Source organism: Felis catus, chromosome A2 (genome assembly GCF_018350175.1).
Source record: "Felis catus isolate Fca126 chromosome A2, F.catus_Fca126_mat1.0, whole genome shotgun sequence".
NCBI classification, from domain to species: Eukaryota; Metazoa; Chordata; class Mammalia; order Carnivora; family Felidae; genus Felis; species Felis catus.
Window position 1 is genome coordinate 105,148,569 of NC_058369.1, and position 16,231 is coordinate 105,164,799.

A 16,231-nucleotide genomic window follows, 5' to 3' on the forward strand; every position below is an offset into this window, starting at 1 on the left:
AAGTGACTTTTGATTTTGACTCAGGCCATGATGTCACAATCGTGAGACTGTGCCTCGTGTTGGGCTTGGCAATGAGCATGGCATCTGCTCAGGATTCTCTCTCTGCTCCTCCCCTTCTTCTGCTTTCTCTCTCAAAGTAAACAATTTTTAAAATTAGATATAAAATTTTACAGTTTTTAAAAAACGTTTAACACTGAAGAAGAGTTACTTATAACAGGCAAATCCTGTGTTTGGTTCTCTCATCCCTAAATAGTCAAATCATCTTAGGAGCAACAAGAGCATACAGGGATAAACACCTGTTATCCTAAGTTAAGGAGGCTTTCCTGTAATAAAAAGAGAACTGTATCTCAAGCCAAACCTCAACAACGTACAGAATCTAACATTTGCTTGATTTAATATTCTGAGTCTTAATAGACATCTATGGATTCAAGAGAAAAATGTTGTACTTTATAATCAATAAAGTTTGAGTAAAAGCAGACATTTATAAACTAAATTGGCATTTTGGGGTTGGGGGATAACCAGTGTTATTTTAGGTAACTCCACTTCTCCTTATTCTTTAATCAAAGAATGAGGAACTCATTCCCCTTGAACTGTTCCAACATAAATATTAAATAAACTTATAATAAGCTACTGCCCACAAGCATTTAATAAATATCTACTAAGTTAATGGTTAGAAGAATAAATTAATCATTGAATGATTTGATTAGATCATGTATTACTGCTTCTAGCATTTTCCACAGTTTTCCCCTCGGTATCATTTTAATCAGAATGACTCTGAGAAAAGAGATGTTACTGGTCAGCTTCTTGGGTTTACTTCAGCTAGATTCATTAAAGCAGAGTATCTACAGATGGTGGTTCCCAAGCTGTCTTTTTAAAAGGTTCTGAGGAAACTCTTATATAGAACTCTTGTGTAAAAATTCAGAGGTTTTTTTTTTCCTTTAAGGTATAAATCCCAGAAAACCACCTTTCACTCCATCTTCCACTGTCTGAATCAGAGAAGCCAAATGTTTCATAAATAAAACTTTGACAGTCCAAAAAAATGCACAGTAACAAATTACTTTTCCTGGAGTTTTATGTGATTTTTTTATTAAATGTTTCTCTGTGTATGTGAAAGCAAAGTCAGTAAAGTTGACATCAACTTTTCAGTAAATAACACACTTTAAAGAAATTAAATATGTTTACAAATATCAATATAAAATAGTTCACAGTATCAATACCTATTTTAAGTTGCAATGAAACTCACCCATCACTTATCCATTTATCTGGCAAAATGTTAAGCAGTTTATGTTACGTTTGGAAAAATGAATTCCCTATGGGTAGAGCTCAATAATCTTGATTGTTGTAAGGGCTGATTAGCGCTATCATCACTCAGGATGTGAATGAGCTTTCACCTGCCATACTGTGAGAATGTCTTCGATTTCCTATATTCCAGTTGTTAAGGCTACATTGTAAATGGAAGGAAGCAATTAATAAAACAAAATTCATAGTCATCTTCAACTATTTTATCACTTGAAGACAAATAGTACCACGTCAATGGGCATCAAAGTAGCCCAGAAACATTGGGCGGAACACCTTAATATGTCATCCACAAGTTTACAACATATATTCAGAAGTCATCTGTTGTATTCTCTAATTATGACTTCCCTTCCTATAATGGAGTGACTGTATTTAATGACAATCATGGCTCTTTGGTTAACAGATCTGTAAAGTTTAAATTGTGTTTTATATTAAAAAGACAGCTGCTGCACATATATTAATCACAATTGAGTTGCACAAGTCAAAAATAAATCATGCTGTCTCAACCCTGTTCCTTCTCCTTGCTCTGATATATGTTCATCTTATAAATTTAATGGCAAATACACAGGTTAGAAGTTGAAGTTATATATTATTTAATGTCCAGAGCAGGTGGCAATGGGGGATAAACCATGAGTCTGTCACCAGGGGTTGCACCCAGCTGAGCACAAACTCTCCATGGGATGCCATGAATGTGGCAGCCATTTGCCGAAACTCTCTAGAAAATTTGAGGGGCATCCTTTTTCAAAAGTCAGAGTTTTTCCAGTCTAGATAATTGTAGAATGTTTATGTTTGTATCTCCAGAGTCATATTTTTTTTCAGTTTCCTGAGCTACATTTTCAATACAGATTAAATTCTGTATTACTCCTTCGTATACTCATAGGACTTTCTAATGCCTAACCATGAGTTGTTTATGTGTATTTCAGGATTTCTCTTTCTTATTAACAGGCAAAAAAAGAAGTTAAAGTTAGAAGATTTGGTTTTACAAGTGACATGTTGTTGCCCTGTCACCAGGGTCTTCTGAGGTACATACTGAAGTCTCCCAACATTTTTTTCTATAAAAAAATTCCTCAAGAAACGGTCATTAAAATAGAAGGAAAAACAGGCTGTAACTTCTTTGAATGTATGCCTTAGATTATCAGCAAAAAGGCCATAAAAAGGAAAGAAAAACTATACCAAAGAACAGTGGTATTCATATTAATATTGTTCTCTTATTTTGATAACATTCTTTTTTTTTCCTATCAAATAAAACATTTTATACAACTGGGGGAAGGAAACTGTACCCCTTTCCACTTTTCTTTCTTTTTTAGAATGAACCTTATAATTCACATAATTTATCTTTCTGGTTTCACAGATTAAGAAAATGATGTGAAGTAATCTTTTATCTAATTAATTTAGTCACTTCTCTACAACATAATTCTTGTAATAAGAAATATCCTTCACATATGAAATACACCCATTCTTAATTTCCTTAGTTTTGTTATTGTAGCATATACTGATTTAAGAGTTGGTTTAGTCTAAGACAGCGAGAAAAAACAGCTTTTTAACCAAGAGGTTCATTTGTGAATACGAAATATTTAAAACAGCTAGCAGCATGGATCAGTTGGTTTCAATTTGCATTTAAGTAGTAGAAACAACAAGTCTGTGTCATTAAATGATTTGGAATTCAAATCAAAATAAAATACACAGAGTGCTATTATGTTTAAGCGAGGTCATATTTTTGAAGCATTCTGTTCTGTATCTACAACTCTCCTGATTACTTACTATTCTAGATTTGGATCAATTTTTAATGAATATAGCTGTCTTAAGACTTGAACAATCAAAGATTTTTGAGTTTCACTTATCTCTCTTCAAGAACTCAATGAGTGAAGATTATACATTTGTGGACAAGCCTTATTTGGGCCCAATCTTATTTTTATTTTTCACTTATTTGAAGTATGAAAGCCTGATAATCCACTACACCAATAACCACTGGTAAGTTAATTACAAACAGTGATTGGTCATGACCTGCCCCCGTCACTCTAAAGGCTGGACTAGATATTGGCAATAGATGCTTGAGATGATGTACTTTTTTTTTTGTCTTATATGTTTTTTAAAAGAGGAGGATTCAATTTTACTAAAAACATTTGATCCAGTATGATGATTTTTCAACCCACCGAATGGATTTTCTTGGTTTGAGTTTGTGACATACACGAAGAATTAGCAACCATTACCAAAGTTTCTTGTCCAGCAATAGTGGTTCAAACAAACCTTCCAAAACATACACATATAGCCGAACATTCAATGATCACTTTATATACCTAGAACGGCAGGGCACTAGGCCCTTTGTTTTTAATGGTAAAATCATTTTAAAGAAACAGACTGTAATTCTTAAAAGAAAAAAGGAAGGAGGTAAGTTTTGGTTTCAATTTTTTAAATTCAATAGATTGCCAATATTTCTAATTAGGAAGATTTTGTGTTAGCTTGATAGGACACTAGTCATGTTGGATCTCTGGCTTAAAGCTTGTCATCTGTAAATTTATGAACAGCAACATTTACTTTAGGCCCTTCTGGTCTTTGAATGATATTATAACTTAATTTCCACTGGTATCAATTGTACTGGATGGCAGCAGTTAAAACCAGTCTTTGCTGCATTCAGCAATCTTCCTTTCATGCGTGATGACTGGATCCACCATGGAATATGCCTCGACTGACCTACCAGGCAACCAAAAGCCATTTTCTATGGCTACTCAAAATAGTAAAATCGATCTAAAGAAACTGGTTGCATTCTTTCAATTATAAACCTAATTTCTCTGTTTCTTCTTTGGCAGAATGGCAGATGTGCAACAACACTGGTAAAAAACAAAACAAAACAAAACAAAACAAAACAAAAACATTTTAGGGGAAACCATGACTGTCTATCAAGCCCACAAATCAGACTTAATTTTCCCTTGATGGGGACAATATTCAAATCACAATGTATTTTGTTAAAGTACCACCTATCCTCTTGTTCACATGACAGGGTTGCAGATTGAAAACTCTAAATGTGACTTTCTCTAAAAAGGAAAGCCAGTTTAATATCCCTAGCTTGGAAGAGAGGAAATAGGTCGAACTCTCAAACCAGACCCCAATTCCTTAGCATCTGGAATGTATGTTTACCTTTTTGATTAAAGTTCGTTTAGAACTACTGTCAAGGTTAGCAAGTGAAAAACAAAAGCAAAAACACCACGCGTACACATACATTAAGAAGCAAGCAAAATCTCTTTGGAGTGGAAATCACAGCACTGATCACAGAATACAGTCAAATGACAGAGTGCAAGAGCTACAGATTTACCCTCTATAAGGACAAACCAAGTTCCAACTACAGATTTACCCTCTACAAGGATAAACCAAGTTCCAGCTCTGCCTGACTCTAAAGACCTATTAAGTAAAAACGTTGGAAAATTAAGCATGACTTAGAACTAACAATAACAACACAGGTGATTTACAAACAACTCTTCTGAATGGCATTCATACCAAAATTAAGGTGATCTTGTAATAAATCCAACAGTGGCCATGATTTCTACCATCAGCCAGATGAGTACTACCTTCTGTCTAAATGACAAGAGATAAATTCATTGCATTTCCATCTGCTGATCAGCTGCTCACATGCCAGTGCAGTGAAAATGCAGTTAAGTGATTTACTTAGTTCCTTACCAATTACATCTACCAAGAAACTACAACACTGAGAGAAATAAAAATTAAGGTACAGATACTCAAGGTACTAGTTCCAAATGAAAAATTCTGAACACAGCCAAAACAAACAAACTTGCGCACGAGCACACACACCATAAATGCAAGTTATTCGGCATAATTTGGAAATTCGTTTTTTAAAAGTTTTAGTCAGGCTCATGGCGCCATGAATGTGATTCTCTAGAATGTTGTAAGAGCATAGGTTTGCAAACTATGGCTTATAGGATAAATCTGGCTCCTACCTGTTTTTATTACCGGTGGGATTAAAATACTTTTTTACATTTTTATACATAAATTATAATATAAGGACCAAAATAATATTCTCAGTTTTGCCTCTTGGTACATAGAGCCTAAAACATGTACTTTGTGACTCTTGACAGAATGTTTGTCCTAGGGGTGCCTGGGTGTCTCAGACGGTTAAGCATCTGACTTCAGTTCGGGTCATGATCTCATGGTTTGTGGGGTTTTTCCCTAGAAAACAGGCCTGTCATCAGTGAGAACATGCTTTCTTACAGTTTCATACTGAAGAGTTTCAAATTAAAATTTTGTTAATACCACTGTCTTGTTGACAACTTACATTTCACTACCTTATTTTCAGACATTCAAGAAAAAGAGGCAGAACTGATGACCTCAGAAATCATATGAACTTTCTTATTGCCCAATAGTGACCCTGCTATTTTTGGAGGAATGACAAGCTATTAATAATCAATAGCTGTGGAGAGCAAAAGTGGGACTCTCAACTGAAGGTTAAATGCAATCTTCTTTCCAGTCTGCAAGAAAAATGATGTTATAATCTTGAGTTTTTATATGGATGACAGAATACTGGAAAGCTTCATGTGACAAAATGAAAATATACCTAAAAATAAATGGGATCTAGTAAATAAGTAGACCCCTCAATCATACACAAAATTCTCTAATACCATCTGGAATAGTGGTTTTTACATTTTGTGGAGTCATGATACTCTGAGAGGGTGAGGAAATCTATGGACACATAAATTTTCTCTAGTATAGATGGACTTCATTGCCTTTGCTCTCTCAGTTGAAAATGTTATCCTGGGATAAAACAGATAAAATAGAAAGTACACATCCTAATATTTGAGAAAGAAGAGGAAACATATTATAACAGCATATTCTCATAAATCAGAGAGTTTCGGGTAAAAAATATTACTTCTGTTATATTTCAATATTATATAACTCTATGCATTATACTTTGGTAATATTTCTGCAGAAAAGAGAATACTACATTTAAGTTCTCAGCTCTGAAGAAAACTTTTAAAATATCTTCATATGTAAATCAAATTGTTCTATGGTGACACAAAATGAACCCCAATGGAAAATATTTGGTACTTCAAATGTTCTCTGTAAATTAAAAAGTTTACCAAAAAATAAATAAATAAATAAATATATATATATATATATATATTTATATATATATATATATATATATCATTACTAGTGTTAAGAGATATATAAAGAAACACTTTCTTGCAAAAATCACTGGAGAATCATGCACATTATAGCATTCAATCAAAGGAGACCCTTTAAGAAACAAGAAATTGATGCTTAAACTTTTGCATCTAATGTGAAAACTGAGATTGCAAAATTCCAAGTATTGCTTTGATCTTTAAATCAACATAATTAAGAAAACCTTCGTCATTTGACTTGCCCAAAGTGGTTTGACTCTAGATCTTACAGATAAGTGAGGAAACAAAAAGTACATAAAATTTAGAAGTTTTAAAATAAAATAAAACGGAAACCAGGCTTGATAATCCTCCAAACACAAAGAACCATTTAAGCCATGTAAACCAATTGTACCCAGCTTATTATAGGAACATAAGCAAAACTCAGGGGTTTTCTTTTGTAAATTCCTCTGATAATCATAAAAGAAGCAAGTCATCTTCCCAAGATGGTCTCTTTTAATCAATTACCTGCTGTCTGAAAACCCCCATTTTAATAACAAATCATTGTAAAGGTTCAACAATTTCCTCATTTTCACTTTATAAGTCGTGTAGTATTGTCCTGCCTCTAAGCTTCATAGCAGTTTTGAGTTTGAAGTATCCTTGCTCTCAAATAGCTTCTCACTGAACCCAATCAAATATCCCTATCAAGTAAAGCTTTCTGAATTTTCTTTTGACAGTAGCAAGCTAACAAAAATTCCAGACTGATTTCATTTGTTTTAAAGTTTTCAAGTTGATTAAATTTTTAAATATGGTATTGGGAAGAGGTCGAGAAAGATTTTCTTTTTAACTTTAGTTATTTTGAGCAAGAGAGGGCACAAGTGGGGGAGTGAAAGAGAGAGAGAGAGAGAGAGAGAGAGAGAGAGAGAGAGAGAGAGAGAGAGAGAGAGAAAACCCCAAGGAGACTCTGCACTTCAGTGCATAGTCTGATGTGGGGCTCAAACACACCAACTGTGAGATCATCACCTGAGCCGAGACCAAGAACCAGAGGCTTGACTAACTCACCCCTAAGACATTCTCACTTATTAAGTTTATTTATTTTGAGACAGAGGGAGAGTGCGCATGCACACACAAGCATGAGTCGGGGATGGGCAGAGAGAGAGAGAGAGAGAATCCCAAGCAGGTTCTATGTTGTCAGGACAGAGCCTGATGAGGGGCTCAGTGTCATGAACAATGGAATCATGACCTGAGCCAAAACCAATAGTTGGATGCTTAACCAACTGAGCCACCCAGGCACGCCAAGATTTTCTTTTTTTAATGAAATGATTCAAGGAATATTAAGTGGGGGTGGGTAGCACACAAACAAGATGACAGATTAATGCATGCCAAAGAAAAATGCTTAGAAGTGGTTCCTTTACGTAGGGATAACAAGATTTCAAATCTATCTAAAATTGAGACCAATGTTTATTACAAATTAGGAACTACTTTCATCTCCAAACCAGCTCTCAACCTCACCAACTGATGAAGTATAATTATTTAATACCTATTGCATTAGACCACAGTAGGTAAGTCTAGTGATTGATCCTCTCAAATGAAATCTTTATTGCTAGAGAAAAACAAAACTATGGGAATACAGAATGGCCATAATTGCCACTGAGGTCCCCAGGCTAATTATTTCAAACCTGAATAGCAATGTTCATAATCTACCTATTAGTTGCCAACTTATTAATTCACTATGAAAATGTATTTGCAATGGAACATATCCAGAAAATTTAATAGAAATGGATCTCCATTAATGGTCTCACTAAGGTGTATATTACCATCAATATCACAATCAGCTTTTGTGGATAACTATGATAATGCTGCCTGCTAGTCTAACCAAAAGATAAGTAGACAAGCAGTGATGCCAACAATAATAATCACCCATTGTTAATATACTGAAGGGGAAATGTCCTTCACAGTACAACTTTTTGTTGCACTGTTGACAAGTTTGTTCTTATTGACGTGCCATGAAAATATACAATAGCTGTACGCCCCACCAGCTTTAATATAGTGAAATAAAAGATAGCAATCACACACGAAGGCATGTATAACAGAAAAAGATTGTATCTATAAACCTATATTCACTTAGATATATGGATAAAGAAGTATATACAGGGCAATCTCAAAAGTCATAGTATATTTATAAGCTTTAGATGCTCTGTAAAGAAGATCTAAATACTGAAGCAATATTTTAGGCTCCTAGAAAACAACAGCAACTGATGACCAAGTTGTATAGCTGGAGTCTATCCATCCCTTTCTCCCCTCTTCCTTTTTTTCTTTTTTTCTTTATTGCTTTCTTTTAATACTTATGATGGACCTTCTTTATGCTATGCCTTGTTCAGGATGCTGGGATATATTTTTAAGAACCTAGAGGGTGGCTATTAAATTCTCAACCTTTTAATGACTCCCTTCCAATGAGGAAAGAGACCCGTAAAAAGTCCAAAACAAACAAAAACAATGCATAAAGTTTAGGAAAATATGTATGATGCCAGATAAAGTAAACACTATCGGTAAGACAAAGGAAAGTAAGACAATAGAGTAAAATGTATGGGTTGTGAGAGGAAAATGCCAAAGGAACATTTTGCCAAAGAGGTGACATTTTAGTAGAGATGTAAATGAAGATCAAGTCAGGTGATAACCTGGCAGCAAAGCATTTCAAGATCAAGAAATCCCAACTAAACCCCTTTCTGCAATGGGAATGATCTTGCTGTGAACAACTAGACAAAGGCCGTGTGGCTTACCTGACGTGAATGATAGCTGCAGGACAGAAAGTGGACATGGACAGATGTGCACAGGGCTTTGTGCCATGACACGAACTTTTGATTTTATCCACTTACTATGGCTATTAGGCAGAGAATCACATGATAGACAACTGTTTGCTGTTGTTTTTTGTTTTTTCAATCAAACTACAAGTTCAGAGGCAAGATTCAAATGGACATAGGCTCATCATTTCATACATCACATTTTGATAGAGACTATAAGAAGTATGGTATGCTTAAGTCCTTTGGGCTACATAGGAACACTATTACCTAACATATGCACAATGCCTTTCAGCCTATAAAATAGTTCTAGTGCATCATCCAATTTCACACTCACAGCATTTTAGAGTACACAGATATTTTAGTCCTCATTTTACATAGGAAACAATGAAGGCTTGAATTTAAAACAAATTGACCACAGTCAAAATCCTAATATAAGCAGTCTATTTTTTTTAAGTTCTTTATTTATTTTTGATACAGAGAGAGAGAGAGAGTGCATAAGCAGGGGAAGAGTAGAGAGAGAATCCCAAGTAGGCTCCACACCATCAGCTCAGATCTCAAAGCAGGGCTTGAACTCCCCAAATGTGAGACTATGACTTGAGCAGAAACCAAGAGTTGGACACTTAACTGAATGAGCCACCCACATGCCCCCAAAGCAGTCCTTTTTGAATTATAAAAAAAAAAAATACAAGTATCTATAAATGAATCACTAGTAGGAAATTCCACCCAAATATGAATGGGGCATGGTAAATATAAAATGAGCAAAACAACTTTTAAGTTCATCTCTGTGAATACTCACCATTGTCTCTTCTGCTCTATTTACCACAGGCAAAGCCCTTCTCAGGCAGACCTTTTATCTTTCACCTAAAATCCGGTTTCTTTGGATGGGGAATATACATCAAACTTCCTTGGAGTTTTCTTCATAGCTGTGTCTAATTCTCTTGGTTAGGTACTAATGTGAGGCATTACTGCACTCACTGCTATCTTTTAAAAGAAAACAACAATCCCAAGGACTAACTTAGACATAGGAGGATTGCCACACTTTGAAAGAACATGAAGATGTTTAAATCCTTCTTGTTCATTATTTTACTATGCCTGGGAGCCAGCGTAATGATCATTAATATTAGGAATATACGGTTTTGTGACAGTATTCTGCAAGCCATTTTTACCTCTATCCATTTCCACAATTACAGCTCACACAAAGGTTAAAAACATATCATAGACATGTTATGTTTATTAACTATGAAAGTGCAGACATTAAAGAGTATCCAGGCCTAGAAGTTAGAATGACCTTGAAGTATCATATGTGAGTACTACACAGATACCTCTGGAACATGTTCAATTCTTGATCTCATCAATAAGTACATTCTGGCTTATGGGATCAAGCAAGGTTGGTTTTAGTTTTTTTGTTTTGTTTTGGTTTGGTTTATTTTTTTTGGCTCAATCTCTTACCTTCTATCTCCTTTTAGCATGAGGACACCAGAACTCTCCTTATAAGAGGTCTATTTCATTGAAAAGGTTATGATATCCTTTCTCTGAAATATTATAAAAGAATAGACTTTATCATAAACTGATAGGTGTACAAGTCTAAAATACTTACAAAATTTTATGTTAATGTCTAAAAGATTTTTTTTAAAGTTCAAACAAACATCCCATGTTCAACAACTCTAGCTACTTTAGATATTGTATCATTTTACTAGGTGTCTCCTTAAGTAAAGATGAGCTGTCAAAAAGGTTCTTTTAACTATCTTTACAGGTTAGCCAAGAAAAAGCAAGCAAGGCATAAAAACTACACCACCATCTGCAAATCTCAAGACAAAATCCACTGATACTGTGTAGATATGTCGCTGTTCCTGTGGATCACTTTTATCACATTAAGAGAAAGCTGTGGTTCACTGCTTTTGATTTTATTCCTTTACAACTCTTAAATTATGTGCTGTGGGTTTTTTCTTCTGTCTTATTAGATATAATTGGCAAATAAAAATAAAACATGTTTCATATGTACAACATGATGATTTAATATTTGTATACATTTTAAATGATGACCACAATCAAGGTAATTAACACATCCCTCATCTCACAGAGTTATTGAATGTGTGCTAATAACAGTATCTATTCACTTACCAAATTTCAATTATACAATGCAGTATTAATTATAGTCACCACGCTATACATGAGATACTCAAAACTAGCTCATTTCATAAATGCAAGTTTGTATACTTTGACCAGTAACTCCCCATTGAGCACCACCCCTGTCCGTGCCAATCACAACTCTACTTTCTGTTTTTGTGAGTTGGATTTTTTTTTTACATTCCACATGAGATCATAGAGTATTTATCTCTCTGTGTCGTGTTTACTTCACCTAGCACAATGCACTACAGGTTCATTTCTGTTTCTGAAAATGTCATGATTTCCCTTTTTTAGGGAAAGGCTGAGTAATATTTACATATACATCACACACATTTGATCCATTCATCACTCAATAAACATTTACAGTGTTTTCATATCTTGGCTATTATGAATAATGCTGCAATGAACATGAGAGTGCAGATATATCTTCAGGATGATTTCATTTCTTTTGGTTATATATCCAGAAATGAGACCATTGAGTCATATGGTAAGTATGATTTATTTTTTTTAGGAACCTCCATTACTATTTTCCATAATGTATATGTCAAAAAATCAAGCAACCTAGAAGAAATGGACCAGAAACATACCATCTTATAAGACTGAATCAGGAAGACACAGAAAATCTGAACAGACTGATTACGAGTAACAAAATTGAATACGTCGTCAAAAAAACTCCCAAACTTAAGTCCAAGACCAGATGGTTTCCTAATTCCATTCAACATTTAAAGAATAGTTAATACCTATTCTTCTCAAACAATTCCAAAAAAATAGAAAAGGGAGTGATGCTACCAAATTCATTCTACAAGCCAGCATTACTCTGATACTGAAAGTAGACAAAGACACTATAGAAAGAAAGAAAAGAAAAGAGAAGAAATTTAGTTAGTTATAGGCCATCAACCCTAATGAACATAGATACAAAAATCCTCAACAAAATATTAGCAAACTCAATTCAAGAATACATTAAAATCACCTTTCACCACAATCAAGTGTGATTTATTCAGGGATGCAAAGATGGTTCAATACCCACAAATCAATCAATATGGTACAGCATAATTAACATAATGTATAAAAATCATACAATCATCTTAATTGATGCAGAAAGAGCATTTGATAAAATTCGGTATCAATTCCTGATAAAAACCCTTGAGTGGTTAGAGCTTTTTATATAGTACATATTTTATTAGTTTGTACTAACACATTCTCTTATTACAAAGGCAATTTACTGGAAGGATCTTTTGATACTTAAATCATTTGAAATAACACAAACAGAACTACACATTTTAAAAAATCCTCATTTGTGTAACAAAAAAGACAAGTTAAACAACAAAAAACGTTCCTTTCTTACAGGTGGATACTGAAGCGGACCTAATTCAGTTTTCTTTTTAAAAGCCTCTGAAGACAAAAGCAGCTTAAAACCTAATTAAGATGTCATATATGACAAACCCACAGCTAACATCAAACTCCATGGTAACACAGTTAAAACCTTTTTCTCTAAGATCAGGAACAGAACAAAGATGTCTCTAAGATCAGGAACAGAACAGAAGTGTCTGAACACTTCTATTCAGTATAGCAGAAGTCCTATCCACAAGAAATCATTCTTGAAATAAAAGACATCATTCAAGAAATAAAAGACATTCAGATTGGTAAAAAAGAAGTAGAACTGTCACTATTTGTAGAGGGAATGCTATATATACAAAACTCATCATTCAAGAAATAAAAGACATTCAGATTGGTAAAAAAAAGAAGTAGAACTGTCACTATTTGTAGAGGGAATGCTATATATACAAAACTCATCATTCAAGAAATAAAAGACATTCAGATTGGTAAAAAAAAGAAGTAGAACTGTCACTATTTGTAGAGGGAATGCTATATATACAAAACTCTAAAGACTTTACTAAAAAAAGGTATTAGAGGGGTGCCTGGGTGGCGCAGTCGGTTAAGCGTCCGACTTCAGCCAGGTCATGATCTCGCGGTCCGGGAGTTCGAGCCCCGCGTCAGGCTCTGGGCTGATGGCTCAGAGCCTGGAGCCTGTTTCCGATTCTGTGTCTCCCTCTCTCTCTGCCCCTCCCCCGTTCATGCTCTGTCTCTCTCTGTCCCAAAAATAAATAAACGTTGAAAAAAAAAAAAAAGGTATTAGAGGTAATAAATGAATTCAGTAAAGCTGCAGGGTACAAGATTAACATACAGAAATCAGTTTTACTTTTTAAGTCTATTTATTTATTTTGAGAGAGAGACAGAGAGACAGAGAGAGAACAGGGGAGGAGAAGAGAGAAGGAGAGAATCCCAAGCAGGCTCCACACTGCCAGTGCACAGCCCAATGCAGGGCTCGAACTGACAAACCGTGAGGTCATGATGTGACCCGAAACCAAGAGTCAGACACTTAACCAACTTAGCCACACAGATGCCCCTGAGTTGTACTTTTATACACTAACAACAAAGTAGGAAAGAGAGAAATAAAGACAATAATTTAATCTACAATGACTTCAAAAAAATAACCAGGAATAAAGTTAACCAAGAATATGAAGGATCTGGCTCTAAAAAAAGTAAGACATTGATGAAAGAAACTGAAGACACAAATAAATCAAGAGATATACCACGCTCACAGAGTAGAAGAATTAATATTGTTATATTATCAATAGCATTGAAAGCGATCTACAGATACAATGCAATCCCTGTCAAAACACCAGAGACATTTTTATAGAAGTAAAACAGTCCTAAAATTTGTTTGGAATCAACCATCCTGAATAGCCTAAACACTCTTGAAGGGAAAAAGCACAAAACTGGAGGTATCGCAATCCCAGATTTCAAACTACACTACAAAACTATATCAATCAGAAGAGTATGACATTTGCACAAAAATAAACACATAGTTCAGTGGAAGAGAATAGAGAGCCCAGAAGTAAATCCATGCTTACAGCATCAATTAATCTAAGACAAAGGAAGCAAGAATATGCAAGAGGGAGAAGACAGTCTCTTCAATAAATAGTGCTGGGAAAACTGGACAGGTACATACAAAAGAATGAAAGCTGACCACTTTCTTAAACCATACACAAAAATAAATGTTAGACCTGAAACCATAAAGTTCCTAAAAGAAAACATCTGCAATCGTCTCTTGGACATTGCAATTGGCATTATTCTGGAACTGTCTCATCAGGCAAGAGAAACAAGAGCAAAGTAACTACTAAGACTCATCAAAATAAAAAGCTTTTCACAAGAAAGGAAAAGATGCTCAATATCACTAATCATCAGGGAAATAGAGATTAAACCCACAATGAGGTATCACCTCATACCAGTGAGAATGACTAGTATCAAAAAGACAAGAAATAAGAAGTGTTGGCAATGATGTGGAGAGAAACCCTTGTCTATCATTGGTGGGAATGCAAGTGGTACAGTCACTATGGAAAACAATATGGAGGTTCTTCAAAAAATTAAAAACAGAAATACCACACAACCCAGTAATCCCACTTTGGTCATTTACCTGAAGAAAACAAAAACACTAATTTGAAAAGATACAGGCAGCCCTTTGTTTATTCCATCATTATAGAATAGCTAACAATATAGAAGTGACACAAGTGTCCATTGATAGATGAGCAGATAAAGATGGTGTGTATATACATACTGATGCAATATTATTCAGCCACTAAAGAGAATGAGATCTTGCCATTTATGACCACATGATGAGCCTAGAGTGTATTATGGATAGTGAAATAAGTTAGACAAAAAAGACCAATACTGTATGGTTTTACTTATATGTATTATTATTTTTTTAAAAAACACAGAAATAGACTCATACAAACAGAGAACTAGTGGGTATCAGAGGAGAGGGGTGTGGGAGATGGGTGAAACAGGTGAAGAGAAGAGGTACACATTTCCAATTATAAAATAAATAAAGCCTAGAGATCAAAAGTACAGCATAAGAATATATCCATTAAATTTTATAATTACTTAGCATGATGACTATGGTAACTGCATTTTATGCTGAGCATTTTGAAGTAAATACGGTGGTTGGATCACTATGTTGTACACCTGAAACTAACAGGGTACTGTATGTCAACGATACTTCAAAACAGTGGAGGAAATAAAAATAAATATGTTTATCACACAGACAACACATTTTTCTAAGGACTGTAAGGGAAGAATCGTTATGTTATATACTGTCATGGTCATACTTCACAGAAAACAGAACCTGTACAAAGTCTATACTGCACTATTTTTGTTAAAACAAATGTTCAGAAGGAGAGATGACTTCAGGCATAGCAGAGAAACGAGGTAGAAGGTATTATGAAAATTTCCTTTGGGAACTATTGGTCCCTTCATATTTTTCCCAGTTGACTCATATACAAAGATTTGAGCTAGCTATGGGGCTAAAGCAAAGATTAGTGTCAGATCATGGAAGGAGAAATGCACTCTGAATACACATGAAATCAGTGGGATGACCTGAAATAATCCTAGAAAAAAATTATGTGAACATATCAAAAGAGGAAAACGAAACAAAAGTTATGGAAGAATGAGCTCCAGAGGAATTTCCAGACTAGCTTTTGAGCTCCCTACATAGAGTCAGCTCTGTCCTCACACTTGTTTTAAGTGGTCAATTTGTTCCAACACCATTCAAGTACCTATGAAAAAAATTTTAGCAGACCAATAATTTTATGTTTGCTTAAATGTCATTTCGTCTGCAAGAAACACTTGGCAACAGTAGCACCCAGCCAGGCAACTGCACCTAGCTTATAGAAGTGTGTAGGTATACAGGATACACAGACACCACCACCATCTCACTGTGTCTTATGAGCCATGCCCAATCACAGATGGTGTTACAGCTCTCTAGTTCACTTCATCCTCCTTCCACCATTGCAACATAACTCATAGCTGACATGCTTCCAACTCCCACACCATAAGCAA

General features: G+C 34.8%; 1 protein-coding gene across 2 annotated transcripts in view; it reads right to left on the reverse strand.

The window, feature by feature from the left end:
• The window catches only part of THSD7A (thrombospondin type 1 domain containing 7A), a 664,277-nt gene that overhangs the window by 510,488 nt on the left and 137,558 nt on the right, over window positions 1-16,231 (reverse strand). Inside the window, exon 3 of one of the 2 annotated variants that reach the window (XM_045052423.1) lies at window positions 10,655-10,737. The exons of the other annotated variant lie outside the window; for it this stretch is intronic. The gene's annotated coding sequence lies outside the window, so the exon portion shown is untranslated. The remainder of the gene's footprint in view (window positions 1-10,654; window positions 10,738-16,231) is intronic. 2 annotated transcript variants of the gene reach the window in all.